An 8,859-nucleotide genomic window follows, 5' to 3' on the forward strand; every position below is an offset into this window, starting at 1 on the left:
CATTGTAGAATTTTTCTGAGTTTCTCAAACGAAATATTCGAACCAATGTGATCAAACTATCCGATTTGACGGGAGTCTATGTAAATCCGCTAGGGATGTCAAAAGAATGAGGCAGTACTTGACTCTTATAGTTGTTTTTTTCGTAATGCTTCTAAATCCTACTGTGCGCGTTTTCTTTCATTCCCACCCCCGATGCATAACGATTTGCGATCTACGAATTTACTTAATGTATTTTCTTCCAGAATGCTGCAAAAGCTGTCTCGTCCTTGGCAGGGAAGAAAGTCCGTGGTCAAATAGTCTGTCTGCAACTTGCTAATCCATGATCTCATTATCTCTTATTGCCTTTATTTTCCTCCTTATCACTTGCTAATTCAAGAGGATCAATTGCAGTTGTATTACAGTATTGTTCTCTTTTTTTTTCGTCTTTTTTTTACTTGTTTTTTGTTCCTACTTGATCGGGTGCTGGAGATAATCTCTATTAATTGTGTTATGATGTTAGATACTGCTACGTGGTTCATGCAAATATTATACTATAGTTAGTTTGTTTATGTTATTAGTTTTTTTTTTTTGTTACAGTAACAAAGCATTTTTGTAATTTGTTTTGTTTTATTTGATATAATGAAGAATCTCAAATAACTGATGTATCAAACATGATGAGCTTTTTTATTTTTTATTTTTCAACTCGATTTTATATGGAGTGGAAAAAACTAATCAATAAGTTCAAGAGCAATTAAGAAAGTGCGGATTAATAGTTTAACCTTTCTACTGTTCAGAATTTTTACATACGCCAGAAAAAAATCCTTACATTCTAAGGTAATCCGTAGACATCCTAGAAAATTTATCGAAACACACTATTCCTTGTATTTGAGTATTTTTCAAAGCACACTTGCTTTCTTAATTATTATCTGTGTTTGAAAAATAGTTTTACTAGCGCTAGAGACCGCTGAAGCCAGAAAAAGAAGACACACAGACACACATCCAGGATCGTTTGAGGACAATCGCCGAAGAAAAGGACTGGTCAACATCGTGCACTTTAACCGTCTAAAATGTAAAAATGAGCATTATCATCAAAATTTCAAAATGTTGTCTCGCTCGCTCAATCAATCGTCTCCGGACCTTTATCGTGTAATTTCGACGTCGCATGTCGGTTCAGATACGCGAATGTACAACATTCTTCGGAAATTCGACTTATAGGATGACGGGGTTTGAACGATGGCGATTGCGAATGTCAATGTTTTCGAATGATTAGGAACAGACTGGTATCTACCTGATCTGTCATTTTTTTAAACAAGGAATAGTGGATTATTCATAATTTCCTAGTTTTTTTTTTAATTTTTTTTCTTTAAGCCATGGGATACCTATTGAGATTTGTAAACAAGCTCACCTATGCGACATATTTCATGAAATGTTCATTTTCAAAAATATATTTAATCAGTTTATATTCATGAATAACGTTAATGTGACGGATATTCCCTACGCCCTACGCTCTATTATTCGTTTTACAATAAAGAGTTGTACAGTAAATTTCCGTCCCTTCTGCTCTGTAGTTCTTATTTATTGATCTGATTCACGTTTTCCTTACTAACATTTACTGTGTTGTTTTACGGCGAAATTGTAACGCAGGTGTAGCATATTCGGTGAAAGGTTCGGCTGTAACTGCAAGATCGGTGGTTCGAAATCGCACCAGTGCCAGATGGGTCCTCCTTCCATGCGGAGAAGCCGAAAAATTAGTACTAGACTTGTCTGGAAGGATAAAACATTAATTTGACACCAAGGCTCGCCCACGCAAGCTATTGTCATGCTCTGTCCCTAAACCGTAAACGATTCTGAATTGAAATCGAACGTGTAGGCGCACCATCATAAGGATTGATTAAAGGGGTGCACTTTATCGTTTGTGCTTTTATATGAAATTCACATTGATGCCGAGGAGCAAAATACGCGATTTTGAAATATCGAACATATACAATACGTATCGATTAGTCGACCCCAATAGGATGGGAGGCATGGTTGGCACTGAGCAGGCTTCGAACTTTCAACCGGAATGGAACCCACAGCGGAGCTCTTACCGACTGCGCTACACCCGCGCCCAGTCGTATCACTCCTGTTCGTTGGAGGATTTTTTTTTTTGAAAAGTTGGACACACATCCAATGTTTTGGAACATTTTCTTCGGAGTTACCGTTCTTCCAACATAATTTGTAGTTGAAAAACGTATAATTATTTAAAGAATTTTTTGCCCAAATGTACGGATGCATATATGCATGTGACCTGCATACATACTTGAATGAGATTGATTTGAATCTTTAAAATCGGAGGGATGTTCGGTCTCCTTTTTTTCGGTTCTTTTTTAAAAGCATCACCCCATGAATCTGATGTTGTGTGGATTTCCGATGGACAAACACTATACGGGGTCATAGATTGCGAGATCAGGGGCGGTTTCGCTCATCTCTCCCTAATCGCGAGGAAAAAACGGCGTGAAAGACTCTATTTTACACGAGGATTTCATTCGCAACGCTCCAACCTTGTACACGCACCGCATCCAGTTGCGCAGCGGTCGAAAGCCAGTGAGTTCTCCTCGACTGGCTATTTAAAGGCAGGATACCACGAATCTGGGGTGGTACGGATTTCAGGTGGAGTATCCGTATACGGGGTCGCAGAGTATAGGGACCGGGGTAGTTCCGTTCAGAATGGTGTTCCATACTATGCCTTCTATTGTAGCGCGCCACCTTTGCTCGCATAGCGTCCCTTACGGCCTATAGTGGCAGTCCGAATTGATTTTCGACGAATCGCAGGGCGGAGGCGGCGCAACGGGTGGAGCGTTGCAATAGATGGCGTCGTACAAAACAGCATCCTGGAGGCGGCTGTTTGCAGTGATCCAGGGAGAAAACCGCACCACCTCAGAGTCGTCGTATGCTGCCTTTAAGTGAAACCTATGAATAAGTTGCAGAGCGGACCAGAAATTATAGATAGAGTAGCGTTCTAACGTTCCTCGTAGGAACTAAAGTGCTTCCCACGCCGTTTTAAAGAACGATTAGGGAGAGGTGAGTGGAACCTCAGCTGATCCTGGAATCTACAACCCCGTCTTTAGTTTTTGCCGTGGATTCCCTCACCATGTCAGATTCGTGGGATGCTGCTTTTAAATAAAAGAAGTTCTCTACTGATGAAATTGATGAAAACGCCTTGCTGTCATTTCTTAATACCGTATTCTTCCGTAGTTAAACTCAACATTTGAGCAACAGAGTCAACTTTCGCCTTTTCGATTCGTCAATTTAATTGATTTTCACTTCCACCGTGTCTTCGCCTTTAGAAGTCCAACTCTCGTCACCTTGACATTTCAATCAGCGATTTTTCCTTCGGTTTTGGGCATTTGGTGCACTTTCTCGTCTCGACAGCAGCAATGGAAAGAATTTTCGGCAAAACAGGATGCGATGATTGTCCTCGCTCCACACATTTCTTGGCAGTAATCATTTAGTGCATTAGAAATCGGTATCGTAATCGCATAGGTGATTTGCAGAAAGTGCATGGATGTATTATAAAGGGAATAAAGGCCCCTTAAAACACTAAGGCAACACTTTTCTAGTAAATTCTTTCTAGTAAAGTAATTTCTCTAGTTTGTCTTCGATTAGGTCTCTGTTTTTTCTGCACCATTTGAGGAAATCTTTAACAGAGCATCAACTCAAATTGAAACAAGTAATCGGGGAAAAAAATATAAAAGAGAAAAGAAAAAATGAGAAGGAAATTAAGTATAAGTTGAAAACTCAAAAAAGCAAGAGGAAATCCTTCCCAGCCATGAAGGAAAGAAGCATGAGGTGAGATCATATTAGTTGTTGGAATATTTGAAAATCAAGGATTTGAGATTCGGAGACTGAGGATGGAAGCCAGTGAAAGTGGTGCCATATGACTTTGTGCAGGGGTCTGGCGAACAATCTGAAGTCTTCTGAAGTTTTTGGTTTTTAAAGGGCAAAAATATCAAATAATATTCTATAATCCACGATTTAATGGATCGTAATGGCCCCCTAACGCAACCAAGAAGATCAAATGCACCAGAAACGGCTGTTCTCGTTATTAGGTGAGCTCTGCCGGCACGGATCCCGTGTCGATCCTATCCTTTATTCACTCCCCTATCCATTACTTTAATGCATCGACTGCTCGATGTGCTGTTGGGTTTTTCTTCGTTTACAATCCTTCTTGTAGTCGTGCGAAAGGACGACATTCGTCCTCGAGCAGCCGACAATAAACGTTCTCGGGGTTTTTTTTCGCACTGATTACGTTCAGATCCGTCATGTTCAGATTAGTTTCCTTTTATCCGAGTGCATTAAGGGAAATATCATCTAACGTGGCACAATTGCGCTGCAAAATATATGTTTGTGAAATATTTCTCATGTAGCCTTTGAGCACGGAAATCTAATGCATGGAAATTACTCATAAATTAGAGTAGGTCCAGCAGGTGTAGTGGGACCTTTCAACTGTAATTTCTATTATTTTCCTCTTGAAAAAAATCTCCCTGGACTAGTTTTTATCACCTATTCTTTGCTGATTTCCCCTTACAGTTTTCAGAAACATCGAAAATAATTTTTTCCGCTGTTTGAGTCGCTAAACCAATTTTCTCGAAAGATATCCTTATTCTTTTTGTAACGGGGGTCTCTTTGCTCGGTAACAGTTGTTGAGTGTCGCTGAGTCTGATGGTGATTATATAATTATTATTATACTATTATTACTTATTAATTAATTATTATTACATTACATTATAATTACTATTAATTATTATGATTATATAATTTTTTTTTGTTTCAGTGAAAAAGAAACGCTTTTCTTCAAACTTTTCACTTTTTTGTGAAACGAGAGAAAAAAAATTTTTTGTTTGACATCAGTATCCGATAGTAATCTAAATAATAATAATAATAATAATAATAGTAATAATAGTATGATATGATAATGACGATCAGATTTCCGAGTCCACGAAAGGAAACGTGATGGATCCAGAAATCTCGCAATGAAATTCCATTGATGGTTAGGTGTAAGTTTGTGTCGGATTGAATTGATATTGAAAGAACACGAAATTGTCAAAATAGCGAATTTGTTAACGGAGAGTTTTGCAATTTCACGATATCATTATTTGATATGTCTACCGATGAGCAAAGTTTATTTCAAAATTTGTTTCAATCTCTCCATTTGCCTTGAACATTGAACATTTTTTGTGGACGTTATTGTTATGCAAACGGATAGTAATTATTGTGCATGCAATAATTGATAATTAATAATTAATAGAAATAATTAGATGTAACTCGGGAAAAAAAATGAGTGATAGCAAGTATAGAAGAGTCTGCAAAACTCTCGAAGAAATTTTTCGACACTACAACAAGCTGAAATTTTCTGAATTCTCTGAAAAAAAAAACAAATCGAGCCAAGATTACATTTTTATTGAAGGATGAGAGAAGGGAAGGATAGATTTAAAAAATCGCCAAGGTATGGTTGAGTGAGATTAGCCAATGAAAAACAAATATTTAGTTGTGAGGTAGCGAGTCTTTCCAAATTTTGCGTCTATTAATTATTGAAAAAAAAGAACTTTTTTGACCCTCGACTTAAGGAACTTAAGGAGAACGGTTGTTTTGGTTCTTTACAACATATGTAAGTAGGGTCCCGCATAGAGCGCTTTTTTTAAAGTGAACCGGAGAAAATGTGACGGAGTAAGTTAAACAATGATTTTTCCTACTTCCCTTACGGTTAAGCCACTTGCCCGATGCGGGAGAATATCCGAAGTTAGGGTGAAGAAAACCCCTTCATTTTATTCCATCGATCGCTATATCCACGATCCCTGCAGCAGCATCGGTTATCCGCTCAATGGTCCTAGAACGTCATTCGATTTGTAGGACATAAATCTGCGATTTAGAATTGGTTGCCTCAGAACGATCAGATCTTCAGCAAAGAATCGCACGACAACCCACTACTAAACGGGAAAAGCCTAAAGGTGTGGCGTCATACGATGGTGCGAAGCGACTCGCAGGACAATAAATTTGAAATGAACTATAGTGGGGGGAAATATAAGCAAACATTTCTTACAAATCCTTTTGTAAATAAGTATTAGTCTCTATAAAAATGTATTTTGAAGAAATTTTATTTTCTATTCAAATATATTTATGAGAATAAGTTTATTCTGCACTTTAAAGGATAAAGGATAAGGTGTCTGGCATTAATCAATCCGCTTTGGATGACGCACCATCACGTTTCATTTAATTCAGAATCATTTGAAGTAAAAAAAAAATAAACTAAATACCATTGTAAACAAATTATCAAGATAAATTATCTAATTAATTAAATTATCTTTATCGTAAATAAATTTTTACAAAATTTTTCACATACGAAACAAAAGTCTTTAGCGCAAAATTTTGTTCGTAGGCGCATGCAATTTACAGTAAGGGGATAAAATAGATGTTACGAGCCCACTCTGGAAAAAAAGGGAAAAAGGGGTCTACCCTCGGAACATCTATTTTATTTCCCTTTCCTCATGCATCAGATCATAATTACGACACCATCCATATTTTTTTTTTAAATAAATAGTAGAAAACGATCCCCATCGAAATCCTTTGGAGGTTCCTTCGGACGTGGGAGATTTGAGAACACCTGGGCGACAGCGGAAGAGTTTCCCCGTCTCGACTGATAATAAAACATCTGTTACAGTATAATCGACTATCGATCTTTCCATTTTCGTTTGAAACGACGTGTGTCCGGAATGCGACGCTCATTCTGGAATCTCGTGGAATTTCCTTTGCATTATTAAGTATTTCCATTGCTTTTGAAGCGATTCGCACAGGGTTTTCTTGTCTCTGACTCTGTTTCCTGGTGTTCGTGGAATGCACAAGAACATCGCCGAAGTGCATCATATCCATGGTCATAATTTTTGCAGTTAACCTCAAGATTCGCATGTTTGTTATGCTGTAACACGGGGGCCCAGCACGAGATTGATGACGCCGCATGGATTGCCGAGTTTTCTTATCAACCACTTCTGAACGCGGAACGTGGTGGTACATAGTCGCTGTCGCACACCGCCTGGAACGCCACCGTCAGGCGTTCAGGCGGCAATTTCGAAATTGCCCCACCGCGTCGTTATCGTTATTTCCTGATGCTCGTTGCTCGTGTGGAACGTTCTTTTCCCAGGTCCTCTGCCGTTCGTCCCTACGGAGGTTTCGTGTGTAAATTGTACTTGACATAGGTTGTCCAGCGCTGGACCTATGGAAGGGGTTTCCGCCTGGCCGGGTCCCCTCACTGTCGAATCATGGTCGTCGAAATACTGTAGCAAAATATATTTCTTTAAATAAGAGTATTTGCTCCGTAAAATACTTTGGAATTCTCCAGTCTGGCTCTCCTTTTGAACGTGATATTTTTCGACTAATTTCCAACAACTATCCATAAATTTTTTCATGTGACTTTCCAAGGAAAAAATCCATTAAAGTAGGCGTTTCAACGTAAAATCCAGAATGATTTATGCACTTGTTCATCATTTGATAATATGATGCCACGCCCCAAGTACATTAACTCTCGCGCTTCACAGATGCCGAAGGTCGAAAAGAACCATAGTCGACAGTCGGTCGACACGCTCCAACTATCCATTTTCATGTATTTCTCGTGAAAATTCAAGTCATTTGCTGCTCGAATTCCAATTTTTTCTTTCAGAAACTCTTTCGTCCATTTGTGAAAAAGAAATTTCTTCAGGTTTTCTTTGGAAATTGTTATTGGTCGTCATATTTTCGCTAATGAGTTGAAACTTAGAACTTTCTACGCTATCCAGTGATGTTCTGCTCACTAAATTCCTCCTGAATTCCATTGGACTCCATAGGTCTAACCTCATAGAGACTGGATGACCTGTCCATTGAAGTAATTTTAGTGATAACACGCGTATATTGTATTATTTACATAAATAAATTTGTCCAAGAAGTTTTTGGGAATTTTTCCGAGTGTAGAAGTCTTATACTGCTTAGCGATTCGACCTCAAATGTATCTACCACTTTAGTCGACTATATTCCTCCAAGGCAACTTCACAGGCAGGTCGTGGATGCCGTTCCTCCAGGACATACGTTACATCACGCCGGATAAACGTGGGATGGCTTTATTTAACGTATGATCTCAGTACAACTTCGACTTAGGCACCGGTCTTCAGATGTTTTCTTTCCAAGTAACGGGTAAGATCTGAGAAAGGTCATAGTCCGATGAAGCACGGTCACAGATAAACAGAGGATGAGGCGACCGTCCAGGTGTATTCGTTGAGACTTGTCTTCATTTTTCATCACTTTTTTGGGTCGAGATCAATTTTCTTCAAATAGTGTGGGACATATCGATTCAGCTTCTGTAGTAACTATTTCCTTTCACCTATACATAAGCTTCAAGGAAATTAAGTTCTATAGGAAGGCGAGGGCAAGCCAGATGAAAAGAAATCTGGCGAAGCAGAGAAAAAGGAAGAAAAGAAGGGAGGAGAAGAAGGAGGAAAAGAAGGAAGCTTGCACTCGCCTGCTTTAACAGCACTATAGGCGGTCCGGAGAGCTGTTCCCATCCCCCTCGTGAAGATTGGAAAGGAACTGCCTTCACCGCAAGCCACGGCTCCTTCAAGTTGAATTCAAATGGGCGTCCAGACATCAATTCGCCTTCGATGCTGTAGTTCTCTTGCCTGAGGCGACAGTGCCCAGGTAGTTCGGCGCATGTTCTTTGTAAACTATGTTACTTTAGTTTGCCTACGCAGCCTTCAAGCTCAAAATCTGGATTCAGAATGGAAAAAAATATGAAGTGGCGTAAATGCTGACGATCTGGAGCAAAGTAGACTTCCAATTCCGCAGTGGAGAAGTGTTTGAGGAGAAGGGCTGGCATACGCA

Source organism: Necator americanus, chromosome I (assembly GCF_031761385.1).
Source record: "Necator americanus strain Aroian chromosome I, whole genome shotgun sequence".
Taxonomy (NCBI): Eukaryota; Metazoa; Nematoda; class Chromadorea; order Rhabditida; family Ancylostomatidae; genus Necator; species Necator americanus.